This window comes from Catharus ustulatus, chromosome 1, assembly GCF_009819885.2.
Source record: "Catharus ustulatus isolate bCatUst1 chromosome 1, bCatUst1.pri.v2, whole genome shotgun sequence".
Lineage (NCBI taxonomy): Eukaryota > Metazoa > Chordata > Aves > Passeriformes > Turdidae > Catharus > Catharus ustulatus.
Genome location: NC_046221.1, coordinates 45,074,444 through 45,095,958, shown reverse-complemented (window position 1 = coordinate 45,095,958; position 21,515 = coordinate 45,074,444). Strand labels below are relative to the sequence as shown.

The window sequence follows — 21,515 nt, the reverse complement described above, 5'->3', positions numbered from 1 at the left end:
TAACGAAATTAATCCAGGCCTTTTGCAAGCAATAGTGCAAATGAAATTCCTGTGTAAAATCACATTTTCTGGCAGCAATGCCAGATGTAAATGTCAAGTGAGCAGATCAATGCTTGCAAGGGCAACAAACACCAACTTAGATCATCTAAGATCATCTTTTAAAGAAGAGGAACAAAAAAAAATAAAGTGACAAAAAAGAAAGAAACATTTTTCCTGATGTGTTTTTGAAGGTCATGCTTTCCTCCTCTTACAGCTGATGGTGGTTGCTGAACATAAGGTTTGTTCTGATTATGGTCTTAGGCAGTGCAATTTAGTCATATGGGCAACTGAACAGTACAAGGCATGATCAAATTCTGAAAAAATATATTCTAAAATGAGCACAAGATACTCTGCAGGTAAGGCAATAATTTCCTCAGTAGTTAGACCCATAGCACTTGAATGTTTCCAATATGCACTGACCTGTCTCAGGGTGATAGGGTCTCTCCTGATCTATACAGGTACCAGAAACAAATGTGGCAATTGTAACACAATAGTTTAAAAACACTGAACAATCTTGCTCTGGTTGCATCCGCAGCCTTTGTTATCCTGGCTACACTTAACCCTTCTGTGTCCTGTTGGGCGACTGTGATGATTCATTTGTTGTGATCATCAATTTGTGACTCCTCAAGGCTTACATGTAAAAGTATGAAGCTACTTTTGGTGGTGATAGAGTTCCGATTTTGCTGAAGCTATAGAAGCTGTGAGTTTAAACTATGCATGTGCATCCTCCTCTTGTGATAATTGTAACCTGTACAGAGCTTGGCTGTGAAGTTTAATAAAGGTTTCTTTGTCAGAATTAAAAGAGCTGATGAATTGATGTTAATTCTTACTGTTTTAAATCATCCTTTTAAATTTAAAGATTTGCTGATTTATGTGAACTTCTTAGCAGTACTCTCACTGTAATGATTCTGGCTGCTGGCAAACAGGAGCATCATCTCTCTCCTCTTTCCTCGGCACTCGTTGCCCACTGAAGACATTCTGATGCCACCCGCAGGAGGACTCGGGTACTTTCAGCAATTCTGTCCTAATTTACAGCAGTTCTCTGCCCTTTTAAGGGTGATTTAGCAATACAAGCCGGTAATATTAGCAAGCAGAGGGGACGTCAAGGCATGTAGCTGTGTGGGCACATAACTACAGGGTGATATTCAAAGCCCTTATTGGATCCGTGCCTCGGAATGAGAAGTATTATTTTAGTGCTGGAGTGTAAGATAGAGAACAGAAAGCTCCCTCTTCGTGTTCATCTGGACTCAGACAAACACAGATGGAGGTTAGACCCTGCTCCTTCTACAGCCCCCTACAGCAGGTTATGCCAGTGGTAGGCTCCAGCCTACAGCTAGACCACAAATATGTTCTGTGAAAGTCCTGCCAAAGCCGCAGATGCATGAGGTGTCCCTTATTCCTGCAGGGCATCCTGTGTTTCTGGCTGTTTTCTAGAGAGCTGAGCACAACATCCAGCATCCTGGGGTGCAAGAGGCTGTGTCCCACTAGCAGGAAGCAGTGCCAGGGTGCTGCCATAGCTCCCAGCCACGACACAGCATGCAGAGCCTGGGAGCCAAGCAGCCTTGCCCAGTAGCTATTCTGGGACAGCACAACCTGCCTTCATATTAATTCACAGATTTTCCCTGGAGGCTTCACCTATGCATATCTGTGCAATATGGTCCTGCTGCTATTAAGTTAAAGACCTGTGAGATCCAAGTAAAATTAAGGGAAATCTTGGCTTTTTGGAGAACTTGATTACTTTTACGGTTATGCTATTAAGTACTGGTACATAAGGAAAAAAAAATCACAGCTTTACAAAACAGTAACAGAGAAGAGGTAAGCAGAAAAGACAAGGGAAATCATAATGTTTATTATATTTAGATGAGTTTAGATGTATAGTTCTCATTGCATCATAAAAGTGCATAAATAGAATGACTTGATTTTAATGCTAAGAACAAATTACTGATCAGAGGATTTTTTGCATAATATCCTCAGTAAAATGCTGCTTTTTGTTGCACTTTATCAGTAATGTGAAAAAAGATGAGGCTTACCATGTGTAGTTTTAAAATTTGCACCAGCGTCACGTTGAAGTCTCTAATTAGAGAGTCGTGGGGTTCTGACAGAGGATTTCAGCTGTACCTCAAGAGATGCCTCTAAGAATTTTTAATTTGGAAGACTTGTGATGAGTGTTCCTGGTTTGGGCTAGCAAATGTGTTTGCCTGCCTGTTCTGTGTTTCACACCTCACAGTGTCAGGAGCAGTACTCCAGGGTTTGCCAGCTCAGCAAACACCTGCCATCAAATCCACAGCACACACTGACTTGCTTCTGTCTCCCTTTGCTTTCCTGAAAAATTTGCATCCCTGGAGATACCTTCTTTTCAAAATATTTTGTGTTTATATTTTTATGCCTGTATGGAGGAGAATGGGATGAAACTGCAGCATCTATCTCTAAGCTCCTACGCTTCAGGAGCTCTGTTGTGAAATCATTGAAATCAATCTGAAAGCCTCAGATAGGTCTTCATCAGATTTTTGCGAGGTAGGGAGGAGGATTTGATAACAGAGATGGGGAGCTACGGCGCAAAGATGTCATATTCTGGAAATATTTGGGCACTTGTTTAACTGACAAGTATGATCCAATTCCCTGCGTAATCTGAGGATTTCTGGGAAGCCAGCCAAACTTTTAACAAGAACTCACTTCGGCATCACCACAGTTGCTTGGTAAATCAAGAACTGAGTGGTTGCCATGGGTGGGCAAAGTCAAACAGTGAATCCTGATATCCCAAGTCCTTACGCTGTGTTTTAACTGTAAGAACTTTCTTTTTCCTTAGTTGGGGCCATCCTATCCCTTCACCCTGTTAGGACATTTAGAGAGGCACTGCAGAGTCAGCAAGAGCCCCGATGCCAAGGGAAGCAATTGTCCAATAGCAGCCATCCAAGCTTGTTTTACTCTCTCAGGCTGGCACTGCTGCCTCCTCACCTTGCAGGCCCGATACATTTTCAATTCTGTCAGCGTGTGGCTGTTACAGCCCGACTTTACCACAATGTCTAACTCACTGGAAACACTGGTTGGAGTTACTTAGCCCCTTACTTGCGGTCCCTCAGCAGTACAAGCAAACTGCATCTCCTGCCCGGATGTGCACAAGAGGCTCTCGAGAAGAGCCCGCAGGCAGGGCAGAGACGTGCTCGGGAGCTCCGGTGTGCCGGGCGCCCGTCGATGCTCATCGCTCCCCGCAGGGGGCGCTGGCGGGGCTCGGCGCCTCCGGCAGGGCCGGGGCCGGGGCGGCTCCGCGCGGGGGCAGCGCCGGGCGCGTCCCGCCCTCCCGCCTCCTCCCCGCGTCCCCTCCCGCCTCCTCCCCGCGTCCCCTCCCCTCGGCCTGCCTCCCCTGCTGGAGCCGCCGGGCTCCCCCGCTCCTCTTCACATGGGGCTTGCCCTGCCCGCGGGACAGCGCTCCTGGTCTCCCGCCGACCGCTGACAGGGACCCGGCTCGACAGAAGGGGGCTGGTCGGTGCTGCCGCCGGCGGGCAGGTAGGGACGGGCAGGTCGGGGCGGGCGGCGCACCTGAGGGGACGCGGGGAGCGGGACGGGCGCGCCGGGCTCTGCCGCCCCGGCCGGCGGAGGGGGCGCACGTGGAGCGGGCACCTCGCATCCCGCCCGCCTCCCTCGGACCCTCGGTGCCGTCGCTCCGACAGGGTCTTCCCGACCCTGCGTGGTTTCGGGATGCTCGCGGGACCCCCGCCGGTCACTTGCGGGCGCATCGCGGCGGGATTCTCTTCCCGGCTGCGCAACTTCAGGGAGGAACCCGGGCGGGGACGCTGGTCTTCCCCGTCCGTCCGAAGGGGATGGAGTTTAATTAAAGAGCCGCGGATCTCTCTCCGTCTATTCCATCTTTCGTTTTACTTGTCAGGAGAACAGGTCCGTTATTTGTGAAATTATTCTATGTCAGTTCAGGTGTTGTTTCTTTTTTTCCTGTACACTACCAAATACAGTTGGTAGATTAAAATGCTGGACGAATTCCTTATGCCGTAAAGTGAGCGCTATGGGTCTGCCGAGTTCATATAATCTGATGTTCTCATGGCTCAAAATAAACCTTTTCATTAAAAAGGAGAAAACCGGAATCAATCCTCAGAGCTTTTGATTGATTAGAGCTCCCTCGTGGAAATCAGCGGGGAGTTTTGCCTGATTAAGAGCTGCAAAATTGTCCTGAGGTTTGTTACACAACTGGCTGTAGTTGTGCAGTACGGGCTCAGTTAGATAACTTTGCAACTGGGTCTCGTTTCCACTGGTCCAGCTGAAGTACTTTCAATTCACATTTGTTTCATTTCTCCACTTTAAGCCCTCTCTGCTCGACGTGTGTAAGGTCCTAGGAGGACTCTTTTACCTGCCTTAAAGAAGAGTAAACGTGTTGGGTAAACAGGGAAGCTGGTGACATCCTTTGGAGGCATAGCGATTGCAATTTAGAAATGCTCCATGTGTTTTGCTGGCAGTGACAGGTTAACTGCTTTCATCCTGAACGTGTTTTATTTCACTTGTGTTACAGTTGAGCCTCAGACACTCTATTTAATAACCAGGGACTCAGCTGTAACAGGAGGTGTATAGACATGCATGTATGTAATCATAGTCTCTCCAGCAAAGAGCACGCTTTCTGGTGTGATTATGCAGAAATGGTACAGAAAACAGAGCATTGCTCCCAGAATAGCTTGGAGGTTGCAATTTCCACACATGTGAGCTGGCTATTCAGTTACTGCTGTTCTGCTTTTTCTATGCTGCTGAAATACCTGACAGCAAGCAGTTTACAGAACCCAGTCACTTGGTTGTGGAACTTTTCTTCTTGCTGCAACTGCAAGAGTTTATATCAATTTTTTAAAAGTTTGTGGGTTTTTTTTGTTTTTTTTTTTTTTTTTTTAGGAAAGTAAGTAAAATAAAATGGAAACTTACTTGCCCTTCAGGTAGCAGCAACATAGGACCAGAGTTGGGGAGGGTGGAACAAACAAAACACAACATTTTTCTCTGGGGTTGAAACTACTTTCAGATGAGAAAAATGCCTTTGAGATGGCACTTCTCAAGTTTGTTTTTGGTTCCTTGAAATTTCAGGTGTTGTAGGTCTGGTTGATTAGCTATTCAAGTGAGGAAAAGGTATTATAGTCTGTAGAGTTCAAATGCAGGTTAATAGAAAGCTTCAGATAGCCTTCAAATAGTCTTTAGTGGGGCAGGTGTGTTTGCTATGTTAGGGACAATTGCATTTCCATGTAAAAGAATAGGGGGTGTTTCTGAAGAAGGACGTAACTGTGTTAGCTTTAGTATTTGGTATTCCCAAACTGAGACCACAATCCAGTAGGATTCGATCGCATGTAAATTCAGTGTCTGCAGATACATGTGTTGGTATTGCCAACCTCATTGGAGGTTGGACACCTAGTATATTTAAGTCTATGGAAAAAACGCACAGCTTTGGGATGAACAGCTTTGCAGAGCTAGGACCATGGAAAACAAATTGTGTATCAAAAGTTAAAGTATTCAAGAAAGCTGTAAATAACATTCAAAAGGAGATCCTTAAAATGCATATGAAGAGCATTATCAGTTTGTGTAGCCAGCATGCTGCTGTCATGCTTAACTGTCCATCTCCTTATCTTTGGGCTGAGATTTTTCTAAACCAGGGTGCTTAAATGTACCCCATTTTGAAGCACTGAATTAAGGTGAATTATAGTGAACTAATTCTGCTCAAGATATTGTATATTTGCTCCTTGAACAGAAAAACTATCTTCTTAGCAGTGTGCCAAAGCTGGAGCTCTTCATACACAGAGAATCAAATGAGGTGCACACTTGTGCTGTTGCACATTCAATGCTGTTTTTAAGGAGACTTTTCTATGGCAGCTATCACTTATACATCACAATTGTTGTTTGTCTTCATGAGGTGGGCTAAAAAAGTGTTGTGGCTGTGAAGAGATTAAGTGCCTTTCTGAGTCTGAAAGAGCAGAACATTGAACCTGGATGGGAAATGGTCTACACTGGCAGTTCCATCTGGCTTGTCTGCCTTGTTTGCTATAGATTGTTTGAACAGCTCTTTCTAGGTATTGCATTCAATGGTTGGCTGACAACATTCAAAGTTTGAAGTGTTTTTCTATTACATTCCTTTCTATCTCTTTGCATGCACATGTTATTTGGTAGGCATTGGTATTTTATCATGCTGTCATAGCTTCCCTTTTCCTGGGTTGATTATTTTAATGTTTTGAAATCCTCTGTTAGACTCCACGCAAAAACAACGCTCTGGTTAGAGTGGTGAAATTTGAATGTGAGATAGCCGGCGGTCAGCATTATGGCTCCTGTGCAACCATTAGTCAGCAACACTTTGCATAAATATCCAATCTAAAATTTAATATCATCCTCTGTAGTGTGTCTCATTGGAAAGGTGACTTTAGGTCTAAAGTCCAGGAAGTTCTAACTGGAGGATGAAGGATACATGTGAAAATGGTAACTTGGGGTTTAAGCATTTGTGACTCAAAAGTTTAAGTCCATTTTTGGTCCTAAAATCTGCCGTGTAAAACTTTAGGATGGCTAAGTATTTTCAGTATTTTTGCAAGATGTCTGATAGCAAAACCTGCCAAGTAGCTGTTCTGAGGAGTTCTGCTTTTGTTTGCCCTTGGAACTGAAGCGTCCTTTGCTGGTGCTGTTGCCAGCTATGATAGTTGTTAGTAGAGAGAAGTTTTTATTCGGTTTAAATTCACATTTGAGTCGCTAAAGACCCTCGTGTTGTCTCCCATAGTCAGCCCACTGTGGCTGCTGTTTTAAGCAAATGAAGTTGTGTTAATTTGCTCGTGCTTGCCCTTTTATGCTGCAAGTGCTACACAGCTGTGAAGTTGCCATCTAGCTTTGACTCAGGACACATTCTTCTTCCAAGTGCAGTACTCAAACAGCCTGAATTCTCAGGGAAAGGTAAGTCTGAAAGTGGCATTTTTGACCTAGAAAAAAGCTACACAGAGATAAGGGGAGCTACATGCATGGTTAAAAACTAGCACATGCCCAAGTGTTTTGTGAATAAGCTGGAATGCTTTGCTGAATCACAGCTGTGAGGGTGCAGAAATCCTATACCTACAGTGTCTGCCGCAGCTGAGTGCAGCGCTTGGAGTGAATTTCAGGGCAGGTGTTTGGAGACCATCCGGACAGCAAAAATTAACCAGGAGTGGGACTGTACGTGCTACAGACAGGAATGGGAAAATCACATTGCAAGTTGCTTTACTGGGAAATTTTACCTGTACTTCTCCCTTTCTCTCTGATACTCAAATGTTGAGGGGAAATTGATGCAGTAAATGGCCAAATTCCCATTGAATTCCTTAAGAAAATAATTATGCGAAGGGTGCGTCTAAGCAAATTGCCTTGGCAGTTCCACCCGCGCCCTGCAGAAACGGTGGGATTTGCCCAATAATGACGTTTCTGTGTCAGTCCTTGTTAACTGATTCCATACACGGGATCAGCGCTAGGTATGGAAGTGCCGGTACCGAGCCGGACTTGCTCCCATTAACCTGCGACGTCCGCGGGCGGCGGTGATGCTGCGGGTGGGGGTCCGGGAGCCCGGGAGCGGGGCCGGGTTCCGGGCGCTCCCGGCACTCCCGTCCCGTCCCGGCGGGCGGGCGGAGCCGCCGGAGGGCGCCCGAGGACCGGCGGAGCTCGCGGGGATCCCGGAGCGTGTGCTGGGCGGGACGCGCATCCCGAGACTCCCGGGCCGCTCCCCCGGTGAGCAGCATCCTGCACCCTCCCGTTCGCAGCGCTCGCCTGCTTTACCTGGGTCATACTCTGGTGTCCTGCGACAGCAAAGCCCTTTCTTTCATTGAGAGCCTCGTCATGTATAGGGGCTGGTATGAGCAGGAGATTCCTAATTTAGCTCGCTGCGTCCCTCGCCCTATTGTTTCCACTAACCTTTTCTACTTTGCCAGCCCAGGCCCTCCAAAGGTGGAAATGAAATTATGTCTGCCAGCTTCATTGGTATCCTGAATGAAGGCAGTGCAAGAAGCACCTTGGGATGGGGCACTAAAAGGATTCTTGGCTAGACCAATCTTTTGTGACTGAAGCAGTGATTCCCAGCTGTGTGACTTTGATTCCTCATTTATTGTCAATAAGGTGTGGATTGACACAGGGGGAGTACCCAGAGCGTCATTTGCTAGTGACTGCAAAGTGTCTCAGCAAAGTCTGGAAGTGAGTGGCTATTGCAGAGAGTTGGAATAATACTTAGTGTGATTCTCTTTAGTTGAGCAGGGGACAAATGGAAAGCAGGTGTGCCCTAAGTAAGAAAAGTTCATGTAAAAGACTGAGCTGGGGAACTGCTTGGGCAATCAATCCATGATTTTCTAATCTACTGCCTTTTGTAATTTCCTCCTGTGAATTGATCACTAAAAGTTACTTAGATTGTCAGCAGACATTCACAGTGCATCTGGAGAAGGCAAGACACCCTTCTCACAGGTGGAAAAAGCCAATAGTCTGACTGTGTGGTGCAGCTCGGATGGGGGCAGTCCCAGAATTGATTTGACTCTTTTTTGACTGTTTACTTGAGAAAGTTTCTCCTTTTGCAGTATGTTGTCTAGAGCCTTCTGGCAAGATTGTTGTCTTTAGTAATGCTTGCCACTGTGGCTCAGCATAATTTGAAGGACTAGGATTGCTAATGTTAGTTGCCATCTAGAAGAACTCTGCCAAAATGAACTGAGTATCATTAAAAATGAAGAACTGTCTTGTTGAATTAAAAATATCTTGCACAATATCTACAGTAAGGTAATATGTGTGCAATTATGTGAGGACTGTGACTGGCACTTTGAAGTCATTGCCAGTAAAATCCTCAGAAATGTGGACAAATGAATAACCTGCAGCTAACTGTGTGCTAAGTAATATAGACAGCTGTTTCTTATTTGGTTCTACACTAATTGCTACTGCTATTACCATTGCATTTGTGAGCTGATAGGGTTGCACATCATCCCTATATTCCTCGTGCAAATGGTGCCCTGGTACATCATGTGTTGATAAAAGCAGATGCTTTTACTTGGCTTTTAATTTATGGTGCAAGTTTTAGGGGACCATTAAAGTTCACTGGAAAAGATAGAAAATGGCAGGTGGATCCTGCCAGGCATCTGGCCAGGCAGGCTCATCTTTGCATAGTGATCAAAAAAAGGAGGAAGAAAAGAAAAAAAAATCTGTAAAAAATATGTGAAATTATTTATTTGGAATTAAGGTGTAAATGACGGAGAAGAGGAGAGTGAGGGAAGGAAAAATAAAAAATTGGAATAGCCTGCCTGGCAGAATATTTTAGGTAGGATCCAGTCCTCTGTGGGGGATTGCAGGCAGCTTGTAACTGCTTGGGGATGTTCTTTTTGAGCTCACAGAGAGCTTTCTGTTTTAAGCTTGTGTTAAAGACCTGGGCTGAGGCTCAGCTTCACTTGCATAGAAAAAAACCTGAAAAAAATTGCTGTACTAAAGCGTAATTTTAAAATATTTTTGTGTGTGTGATTTTGCAGAGATATATAAAATACAATGTCAGCTCTTTATGTTGGGGATGACAGTATATGCTGGAGGTGACTGCAGTCAAGTGAAGAAAGATCAAGCAGAAACCTTTAAGGCACCTGTAATTTTCTCTGAATTTAGGAAAAGTCTTTTTGGCTCTTCATCTACGTTGAGTGCCTGATTAGCTGCAATTTTAATTTTACTTCTCTTTGTGACATAAGCAGTCATCCTAACTTTGCTAACAATTCCAAATAAATATTTGTGAATTTTTGTTTTGAATATAGTTTTGATTTTATGTCTTAAGAGATCAAGTGCAACTTATAGGAAAAATGACAGTATCAATCCTTCCTATTTCTATCCATCAAAATCTTATCTTCCATAAGAAAAATTGGTTTAGGACTGTAGAGTTGTCAGAAATGAAGAAACTGATGAACTGTGTTTGAAAGTCACTTTTTTTCTTCACAAGCTCAGATACTTTGTATCTCTCTCTATCAAGGACTGGGTGATGAAGCAGAATAAATGTTCATTATATGCAGGTTGTAACTGCAGTTTGAAATGTCAGATGCAGTTTATAATTAGAAATGGGAAACTAAAACTTAATCTTTGAACATAGATTTGTAATGAGTGGCTGATTTAAAATAAAGTATACACAAAAAGGCATGAAGATGTTTAAATATTTTTATGAAATTATCCCTTAGTATTGAATTAAATATTGCCTTGCTTCTGTAATTATTTTAAGTGCAAATAATGTTATGAAAGTGACTGATTGTACAAGAAAATATTTTGTGTGTGTAGAATTTTAATAGTCCTATTTATGAATTACATTCAACTGTGGACTCAAGAAAGACATACCTGAATAAGCTGATGCAGTGCTTCCTCATCAACTCAAAATAGTATGTAATAAAAACTGCAACGTTATATAAAATAGATTGCAAGGATAAATTAATTGAAAAAGTACTCTTCAGGTGATTAATTCTTAAATGTTTTCCATGGACTAGTAAGGGAAATCATATTTCAGTTTTTGCATTCAAAGCTAAAATGTCTAGTTTGTGGAGATTTACTATGAATTTTCTGATTTCATCAGTGCATTCATGACCATAGAATTTTATGAACTGTTCAGTGGACGTGGATGGCAGCATGAATTGTGTTAGATGGAGCTCCTGTTAACCACGCCTGTGGGGAGAAGTTAACACATTTAGCTGTAATGTTTTCTTGACCACTTTTTGCACCATTTACTGTGCACAAAGAGACTATGATAGCATGATATACATAATTTAAAAACTGTTATTTACTGACTAAAAGTGTGGCAGGTGACTAGCAACCAGGCAAAGCACTGATATACCACTTCTAGGTAAGACACCTGCTTCACAGCGTCACAGGGTAACCGAGGCTGGGAGGCACCTCTGGAAGTCGTTTGGTCCAATTCCCCTTTTTAAGCATGGCCACTTAGAGCCACTCACCCAGAACTGTGTCTTGGTGGTTTCTGAATTTCTCCAGTGAGGGAAACTGCAACTTCCCTGGGCAACTTGTGCCACTGCTTGGTCATCCTCACAGTGCAAAAAGTGTTTTCTGCTCTTCAGAAGGAACCACTGTGTTTCATGCTGTGCCCATCACATCTGGTCTAGTCACTGGGCATGATTGGAAAGAGGCCAACTCCACACACTTTGTGCCCTCTCTTCAAGTATTTGTGTATGTCAGTCATTTCCCCCTGAGCCTTCTGTTCTCTAGGCTGAACAGTTCTAGTTCTCCTTCCTCTTATGTGAGGTGCTCCCATCCCTTCATTATCCTTGTGGCCCTTTGCTGGTCTCTCTCCAGTATGTCCATACTGCTTTTTCACAGAGGAACTCAGATCTCCAGGGGTGGCCACGCTCATCCTGGCACTATTGCTGGCCTGGCAGTCACTGGTACTGGGGAAGTTCACTTCTATTGTGCCTTGGATGGACTGATTCTCAGTATTGCTGAGTTTTTTCCACAGCTTTTTGGGGTTGTTTTTTGGTTTTTGTGGGTTTGTTGTTTGTTTTGTTTTTTTTTTAATCCTTGAACTGTTAACAACCTAGGATCTTTCAAGGCTCTTATGTCTAGCTGCAGATTTAGCATTCCTGTCTATCATGGCTCTAGTCTGAGTATTGTTGCACAGCTTTCTTGCAAGCTGGCAGTTTCCTTAGAAGTTTCATTCAAGGTTAAGCAGTTCTGCTGTGTCAAAACAAGGCCTTGAATCACAGATAGCTGAACCCCTAGGAGGAGGATTCACACAAAGCTGAGGTGTGAAATCAGTGTGAGCTATGCTGTGCCAATTCCCTTAGGAGGACACACAGTGAATAGTAGCTGCAAGGTTATTTGAACTACTTGCAAAATAACTGAATGTCTGCAGGAGAAACCTTGTAACTTTAACCTTCTCTGTGCTGGACTTTTACCTGTCGGTGTGATTTTGTATGTATTTCTGACACTGATGTGGTTTATAATTGGCTCTTTGCCTGATCTTAGACAGAGACAAGTGGTACTAATGTGGATTGCCTATGGTCAGGAAAACCCTTTTATTTTTGAGCCAGGAAAGGTTTATGTTAAATATTAGGAAAAATTTTTTCACTGAAAAGGTTGTCAAGGTCTGGAACAGGCTGCCCAGGAAACTAGTGGAGCCACCACTCCTGGAAGTATTTAAAAGATTCATAGATGTGCCACTTAAGGACATGGTTTAGTGGTGGGCTTGGTAGTGTTAGATTAATTGTTGGACTCAATGATCTTAAAGGTATTTTTCCACCTAAGTTATTCTATAATTCTTTAAAAAAGCACAACAACTATGAAAAAGAGGAAATAGAGGAAGGTGAAGCTCAAGATGTTGGCAGGAGTTGTAAAGGAGCAAAAGGACTGATGGTGAGAATCAGGACATGTGCCTGCTATGTTATATGCAGGAAAGGGTGGTGCAGTAAGTAAAATTAGAAGGAAGTTTAAAAAAAAGAACAAGTTTTATGAAGAGACAAGATGATACTTTTAGTATTTCCCAAGGGATAGAAGGCTCAAACATTGCAAGTGTGTTTTAATGAAAAAAACATCTGGTAAAGTTCTCACTCTCTTGAAATGCAAAGCAGAACTTATATTGCCTTTACTGGTGCCAGAATTATTCTTGTCTTGAATGTCAAGAGAGTATCAGGAAAGAAACTAAATGTTTTCTTGTATTTGTAAGTTTACAGACTTGGAACTTCTGTCATCTACAGCGGAAAATCAGGTCAAACACTGGGAAAAACTTTCTCACTGATACAGTAGTACAACAGAAAAAAATTCTGAAATAAATGAGGTTTCATTCAGTTGAAGGTTTGAAGAGCAGAGAGTGTCTACTGTGAAGTTTTCAGGTACAGTTAATTCAGTTTTGGGGATAAATTAATTCAGTTTTGGGGTATTTCAGCCACATCCTTTGTGGTTTTCTGAAATCTTCCAGAAAGCAGACTTTCAGATTTGTTTGAACCTTTCTGCATAGGAGACTAGCTTTCTTAAAGTGTTAATATCTAGGCAGTACATGAAGGAAACCAACATGTTTCTGACAGAAAATCGCATGTGTTAACAAACTGTGAAAATGATGAGGTTTGTTTGGGATTGGTTTTGATGTTGGTTTTTTCCTTGAACTAAGAGTTCTAGTGTGCAGCTGGTAATGATCCTATTTTGTAAACTGGCTTTTTGCCATTATTATTGCCACTATTATATGCTTTTTGATCTATTTGCTGTTGCAATTTACAGTAATTTCATGACCATAAGGTGCACCGGACTATAAGGCGCACCCCCTGGGGAGTCGGCAAAATTCACAACTTTGTAGATCATATAAGGCGCACCGGACTATAAGGCGCACTTTTTTTTTTGCAGTGAGGCTCCGCCCCCAACTCACCCTGTGCAGTTACTGGACGAGGCCCTGCCTCAACCCGGCAGCCATTGGCCCCCAGGCCCGCCTGTACCTGGCAGAGGCGGTGCTGCAGGCCCCCAGGCCCGCCTGTACCTGGCGGGGCCGGAGCATGCCTGCCGCTGTACCATGCCGCCTCTTCGGGGCCGGGGCATGCCCACCGTCCCTATATGTCCCCTCCACGGGGCCAGGGCGTGCCTGTAGAGGGGCTGTCCCACCTCCACGGGGCCGGGGCGTGCCTCTGGAGGGACCATCCTGCCTCCACAGGGCCGGGGCGTGCCTGTAGAGGGGCCGTCCTGCCTCCACGGGGCCGGGGCGTGCCTGTAGAGGGGCCATCCTGCCTCCACGGGGCCGGGGCATGCCCATCGCTGCTCCGCCCTGCCCCCACCTGGCAACCATGGCACTGCCGGCTCCCCCCCACGGCTCACAACTCTCACTTCCGGGTAGGCAAATTTCTGAACTTTGTCCATCAGATAAGGCGCACCGGACTATAAGGCGCACTTGTGGGTTTGGGGGAAAATTTTAGTCAAAAGGGTGCACCTTATAGTCGTGAAATTACTGTAGCTATTTGACTACTTGAGGTGGCTTCTGTGACTTGCTAGTCAAGTGCTAGTTTGGCACCTTTGAAAAATGCCACCCTCTTGCTGCTGGAGAAACGTGAAGCGTGATGTGAATGACTTCCCACTGCTCTTTATGAAGAAGGACAGATGGTGTGTAGCTTCCTCAAAGAGATGCCACTTAAAGCTCCAGATGTGGTGGCATAAGCATTCATCAGGTGTTATCAAAGTGACTGGCACATCAGTTACCCTCTACTTACTGCTTTGTTAAGGATTATTTTATGCACTGGAGCAGTGTGGTTGTGTGTGGTGTGAGGGTGGTTTGTGATTTGTTACTTTATTTTGGTTGTGGGGTGGTTTTTTTTTGTCAAGTGTTCAGTTTGAGAGCAGTTAAATTGCAGAAGTCTTTATAGGATGATTTCTGCAAATTTTGTTTTTAAAAGCAATCAACCGATTGAATGACTGGACTGTATTCACGCTAAAATTCTCTTTTTCATTTGGAAGTGATGCTGAAGAATTACTTTTTCCCATCCATGATCTTTACTTCCTGCCTGTAGCAAAGCAAAAATTTGCAGGGGTTCTTGTATCCAGTTGAAATTTCTTACGTCAGTGTTCTTTCCAGATGTTTTCCTAATTAGGGGTTGAATTTGTCACCTAAGTAATTTAATTTGGTTGGTTTGTTTAAAAATAGTCAAGAATATCAGATACAATATGTTTTGAAGTTCTCTAAAACCTCTTTTGAAGCAGCTTCCTTTAAACTTATTGGAGTTAGCTGCTCAAAGAAGTGTACTTGAAGGCAAGCAGTGACTCTCAGAAGGGCTGACTGGAGGAGATTTAAAAATTAGCTCTTCTAATCTGCAGTGGACATGGATTTGCTTTGAACAAAAGTTTAACTGCTGCTCATAAAAAGTAGTTTCACTGTGAAGATTTTTGTTTCCTGCCTTAAACAAATCTTTAATTTCTGCACCTTGATACTCATTATGTTAATGTATTGATTTGCTTTCCTGTCCTAATAAACTATACTGGTCCTTCTTTTACTGGAATAAATCTGTTCCTCACAGTTTTCTTACATAAACCTATCTAAGTGGCATTAAGAAGGTCTAAAACTGGTTTGTACAAGTCTAAAATGAAGCATGACTTTTACAAGTGATAATGGTGAAGCCAACTAAAGATATTCTATAGGAATTTAGGATCATAATGTGCATAAAGCAGAGTTTTACATGACTTGAATTTTACTACCTTCCTTCCTACAATTTCTTTCACTGTGGGCAGTTAGTCTCTAATAATTCACTGAAGTGAGTACCCAGAGTTAATTTCCTTATTTGCACTTATGTCTTGGTTGGTGTTTTATTATGGAAGTAGTTATGTTCAATCACCCAATTAGCAAGTGAATACAGTAATTTCAGGACCATAAGGCGCAACGGACTATAAGGCGCACCCCCCAGGAGTCGGCAAAATTCGCAACTTTGTAGATCAGATAAGGCGCACTGGACTATAAGGCGCACTTTTTTTTTGCAACGAGGCTCCGCCCCCAGCTCCGCCCACACGGTTGCTGGCCAAGGCCCCGCCTCAACCCGGCAACCATTGGCCCCCAGGCCTGCCTCCACCCGGCAGGGGCGGTGCCACAAGCCACCGGGCCCACCTTCACCCGGCAACCATGGGCCCCTGGGACTGCCTGGACCCGGGAGGGGTGGTGCTGCGGGCCCCCAGGCCCGCATTCACCCGGCAGGGGTGGTGCCGCAGGCCTCCAGACCCGCCTCCAACTGGCTACCATGGCACTGCCGGCTCCTTCCACAGCTCACAGCTCACACTTCAGTTTGGCAAATTTCGCAACTTTGTACATCAGATAAGGTGCACCAGACTATAAGGCGCACTTCCAGGTTCGAGGGAAAATTTTTGTCAAAAGGGTGCCCCTTATAGTTGTGAAATTACTGTAATTCTTTCAGGCTGTTGCATCCATTTCTCAGTGACCGTCCATTGTCTGATGTGAATTTTTTTCAGAGTACTGTTTTTAGCTGTGACTGGAGGGTAAGCTGAAAGAAAAGAGAGAATGTTGAGGATTTGATGGATTTGAGATGATCCATTTCTCCTGCAGTTCAAGACAATTATGGAAGGTGGATGCAGAAAGTGACTTGCAGTGTAACTGATCTCCTTAAATTCACACACAAAATATGAGCTGCGCTCCAGAAATTTTCACAAATTATCAGTGTGTAGGTTTCCAGCAGAGTGCACAAGTTCTGTAGTGGCAGTGACCAGTGGTCACTGAAAGATGTGGGAAAACAAAGGGGAGAGTAGCCCTAGTGTTTTTCATGCAGCTGTTGCCAAGAAACTTCAGTTGAACATAACATAACCTAAGTTATTGATTGTGGTTTTTCCTTGGCTTAGTGATGATATATACATTAGACCACAAATTCATTTTCCCTAAAGTGGGTCCCATGTGACCTATCTCTGGCTCTGTTAGTGAAGAATTTTTGTAGTCTGGATTTTGTGTTGGGTTTTTTTTTTTTGTTTGTTTGTTTTTGTAATTTATTTGTTTTAAATTGAGTATGGATGTTGTAAAGCAGATGGAGAACACCCAGTGGAATTGCAGGTGGTAAATAAGGTAAAAGTTCTTGTCACTTTGTTGAAGTGAAGGAAAAATTAGTATGTAGCTAAAAGCTTATGAATGAGCGAATGACGGGTGTTAAATGCTCTTATTAGCCGTGTGTTAAATGCTCTTATTAACCGTGTGTTAGTAGGAAAACACAGAAGATGACCTCTATGGAAAAGGCAATGCCTTAGCTGTCAGTGTAAAGTGTCTTGTGAGCCTTGTAGGTGCTCACAAGACTTGTAAAGAGTGAAGTAGTTACATTTAGTTTGCTTTGTTTGCAATCCACCACGGAGAGTGGGTTGCCAGGATTCCTCTGCAGAACAAACACAGTGCTTGAGCTGCAGAAACTTTGGAGCAGAGGAACTGAAAGGTGTCGATAAGGGTGGAGATGGATGGAGCTGCTGAGCATTTTGCAGGAAGTCCTGCCGGAATTGTCTGTTAATCCCTATTTGCCTGTACCTTTGGGCTTATGTGGCTGATGAACGCCTGAAAGGGTCCCTTGTGACAGCTCCCATGGTGAAATCCCTTGTGTTACCAAGGTGTGATTCATGGGAGCTCATGTCATCCCTTCCCTGTTGAACGACCTCTGTTTTGGGGCTTTCTCTTTAGGTGGCGTGGGTCAGTGCTTGAAACTGTGTGAGGATGCTGATGTGAGACTCTGGTGACAAGGAAGACTGGCCATACCTGTTTTAAATAGTTTGCTAGATAGTGTTTGGTGCCTGCAGGCATCCATGTATGTTTTCAGAGATGCACTCAGACTTTAAACAGAGAAGATTGAATAAACTTTAAGCACCAGCATATGATGATGCATGAGACCATATGTCATATTTGAGCATATGATTTAGCAATACAGGTTTCTCCAGATGCCACTTGACCCTCTCTCTGTGCTGCACTAGTCACCACCCACATTTTAAGGGAACACACAAGAACACTGTGGGGGTCTCAGAGCACTGATGTGGTGACTTTTCAGAATGGAGATGATCAGAACATTTCCCTATTGCAAGTAAGAAGCAAAGATGCTTAAAAATCAAACCAAACCAAGGAAACAATTTGAAGCATTAGCCCCACTCCATATTTTCATGACATCTGCTGAAGAAGAAACATTAGGCAAAAATGCTAAGAGGGTTTTCTTCATTAATTCTTTTTTGTAGAATATGGGGTTTAAAGATTTCATGCATCTGGGATGATTTGAAAATGGAAAGTGGGAAGGGAAATGCTATTTTCTTGTATGCTTTTTCTCTAGGGGTTTGTTATGCAGTGTGTAGGGTGGAGATTTGACTGCTAAAATATTGCTGGTTTGTGACTTAGATGCCCTTCCTAATCATTCTAGGGGAAAAAAAATCTGTTGGTATAATTTTTGAGCTGCAAACTCTCTTGGTTTCCAGTTATTCCTTTGAACTCAGTGCAGAATTACATCATTGCAGGCCCAGTTTTGTGACTTTACTGAGGTTTTTTCCATCATAAAAAATGCTCACAAAGCACCAAACAACACTGAGTTGGGTAGAAGATGAGAAAAGAAAGCCAACCAAACAAACTGCAGTAACACAGTTCAATATTTTACATTGTATTGTCATCTTGTTTTCTTGTTAGTGGTGGAAATGAAAAAGCAAGTTGTGATCAGTGTCTCAAAATTAAATGTAAACGTCTGAAAATTGTCAGTTTTTTTTGTTTAAACAAATAATGTATAAAGATTGTCAACTGAGTATTTTTGTGTTCTATTCAGAAATAAAGAGGATAGGCTTTTAGTACTCATTAAATATCTAGTGTTTGTTTTTACTCAGCTCGTACTATTAGGCTATTTTAAAACAGACTTTAAGGAGTTTATGGTTCTCTTCAACCTTGTTAATATAAAAAACTATTTAAAATCCCCCAAACTTGCTTCTAATTACTTTCTATTTGTATAATAACTCTTGTTTTTGTAATTTTAAAATTTAATCATAGAGTCATAAAATAGTTTGGGTTGGAAGGGAACTTACATATAACTGAATTCCAACCTCTCCATGGGCAAGAACATCCTCTAGTAGGTCAGGATTGGTGAGGTTTCCCCATCCAACCTGGCCTTGAACACTTCAGGGACAGGGCATCTGCAGCTTCTCTGGGTAACCTGTGCCTCACTGCCCTCACAGCAGAGAATTTCTTCCTAATATCTGAAAGAGTGGAGATTTAGGTTAGCTAAAAACCTGTCCCCCTTGTCCTACCACTATTTGCCCATGTAAAAAGTTGCTGTCACTCATTTTTATAAACCCTCTTTAAGTACTGAAAGGCCACAGTTAGGTCTCCATGGAGCTTTCTTTTTTCCAGGCTGAACAACTTGGCTTGTTGAACTTCTTCATGAGGTTCTCATGGGCCCATTCTCAGGCTTGTCCAGGTCCTTCTGGATGCCATCCCATCCTTTTCTTTCTCTGCATCGACTGGTCAGCTCCGTGGCATCTACAAACTCGCTGAGGATGCGCTCAGTCTTGCTGTTTGTCATTGTTAAAGAGGTGTTAGGACTGAGATCCCAAGACAGAGCCCTGAGGAGTACCCCTTGTCATCAGCTTTCACTTGACCAGAGAGCCACTGACCACAACTCTGGTTGCATCTGTCCAGCCACTTCTTCATCCAAAAAACAGTCTATTCCTCAAACCCATGTTTCTCCAGTTTGGAGATAAGGATGTCATTTAGGACTGTGTCAAAAGCTTTAGAGAAGTCCAGGTAGATTACAACAATTGGACTTCCTTGTGGACTGTTGCCATCATGGAAAGCCATAAGATTGGTCAGGCATGATTTAACCTCAGTAAAGGTGTGCTGGCTGTCTTGGATCATCTCTTTGTCTTGTATGCACCCTAACATTGCTTCAAGGGGATCTGCTCTGTGATATTCCCAGGCACACAGGTAGGTTCACTAGTACTTTTTTTTTCTTCCCTTTTTAAAAGCAGAAGTAGTTTCCTTTTTGCAGTCACCGGGAGCTTCACCTGACAGCCATGACTTTTCAAATATGATGGAGAGGGGCTTGGCAACAATATCGTCTAGCTCCCCCAGGACTTTGGGATGCATCTCATCAGGCCCTGAGGGCCTTGTGTCTATTCAGTTTCATCAAGTGGTCTCAAACCTGCTCTTTGCTTGCAGTGGGAGGAACATCATTACCCCAAGCCCAGCCTAGAGATTCAGGGACTAGAGAGATATGAGAAGCCTGAGTTATACTTCTAAACCATTGACCTGGATTGAAGCAGATGTGCTTTCTGGCTTTCATTTGTCAGGAAACATTTGTCATTGCTTGCAGGGGCAGGTGAATAAAGCATTTGATCTTTAATTGACCACTGAATCAAGTAACCATAAATGCTTGCTTGCTTTCTTCTGATACAAATCTTCATCTAACTAGCTGCTTATTTTGAAAGAGCAATGAAAAATTTTTTTTAAAGATTTTGGAGGGTCAAATCAAATACTCCTTTCCTGAAAAAAAATAATTCTGAAGTAACTTTCATGGTAGCAGAACACATAGGTGGCTTTGAAAGTCAACAGTAAGGATTGCTGGTCCTTAAGTGCGTGGGCTGGTGGTTAGAGGACTTTCTGTGGGTAAATTGAAACTTTCCTTTTTCTGTAAAATATTTTTATTCGAGCTGGGCCAGAGGACAAGAGAACTGCCTGGATTCCCTGCTCAGCTGGCTGTGGTAGGGAGAAGAGGTGCAGTGCTTCTGCTTCAGCACGGTTTCATGTGATGCAGGAGTATTGGGCAGGGGCACACTAACTGAGGCAGCATCAGTTAACTGCATTAATAACACAAGAACAAAACAGAATCGTTATTCAATTTTTATTTGAAGGGATTTAGCAAAGTGAGAGGAAATCATAAATAACTTGGTTTATCAGAGGGACTGAAACGCTGGGTTATTGGGTTGTTTACCTGAATAAATATTTTTGGTAGCTCTTACTCCATCCCATTCAACTTGTTTGGGAACCTCTTGCTATTGTGCAGGGTATTGTCAGCTGTCAAGGGAAGTGGTGACTCTCAGCTTCTTTTGCTCTTGTTGCTGTAGGGTGTTCTGGGAAAGCAAGGCTCAGGTGCGAGGTACATCTGGGCAGCAATGGCAGGTGACAGATCTCCCTGTCATGGTCTTGCTTACCTGAGGAGGTGTTTTGGGTTTTTTTTGGTTTTTTTTTTTGGGGGGGGAGCTGGATTTACAGTAGTTTCACGAATACAAGCCGCACGGATTATAAGCCGCACCCCCGGTGCCTCGACAATGTTGCTGTCTTTGTCAATAGATAAGCCGCACCCCGAATATTAGCCGCACTTTCGTTCGTCGCGAGAATCCGTGCGCAGCTTTCACAAATTGGCCAATTAGTAACAGGATCGCGGCATAGCGGGCTTTACTGGCTCGGGGCGGGGCCAGGAAGGCTCGGCCCGCTCATGGTTGCCGACGGGGCCGGGTGGCCCAGCTCAGCGCCACGGCTCGGCGGGGCTGGCCGGCTGGTGCTGCCGCTGCCGCCGGGCTCGCTGGCCCCCCTCTCCCGTCAGCACCGCCCCGCTGCCGCGTTCGCTCGCCCGGCTGGCAGGGCTGCCGCCGCCGGGCTCGCCGCCCGCCCCGCTGCCGCTTTCGCTCGCCCTGCGCCGCGCCTCGCGAGCGCCGCGCCCGCCCCGCGGCGGCGGCGCTTCCGCGAGCGGCGGCGGCGCTTCGCGAGCGGCGGCGGCGGCGCTTCCGCGAGCGGCGGCGGCGCTTCGCGAGCGGCGGCGGCACTTCGCGAGCGGCGGCGGCGCTTCCGCGAGCGGCGGCGGCGCTTCGCGAGCGGCGGCGGCGGCGCTTCGCGAGCGCCGCTTTCGCTCGCCCCGCCGGCAGGGCTGCCGCCGCCGCCACCAGGCTCGCCGGCCGCCCCCTCCCGTCTGCACCGCCGCCGCGTTTCCTCGCCCTGGCCGGCACTGCAGGCCCCCGCACCGCCGGGCTCCCCCACGCTGCTGGCCCCGATTATGCTGGGCTTCCCCCGCTGCCAGGCAGCCCCACCCGCCGGCCTTCCT

General features: G+C 44.6%; 1 protein-coding gene across 2 annotated transcripts in view; it reads left to right on the top strand.

Annotated features, from left to right (window-relative positions):
- The first annotated feature begins 3,363 nt into the window (after positions 1-3,363).
- Positions 3,364-21,515, top strand: part of CPNE4 (copine 4) — a 239,526-nt gene continuing 221,374 nt past the window's right edge. For both annotated transcript variants that reach the window (XM_033070258.2, XM_033070249.2), the window contains exon 1: positions 3,364-3,543. The gene's annotated coding sequence lies outside the window, so the exon portion shown is untranslated. The remainder of the gene's footprint in view (positions 3,544-21,515) is intronic.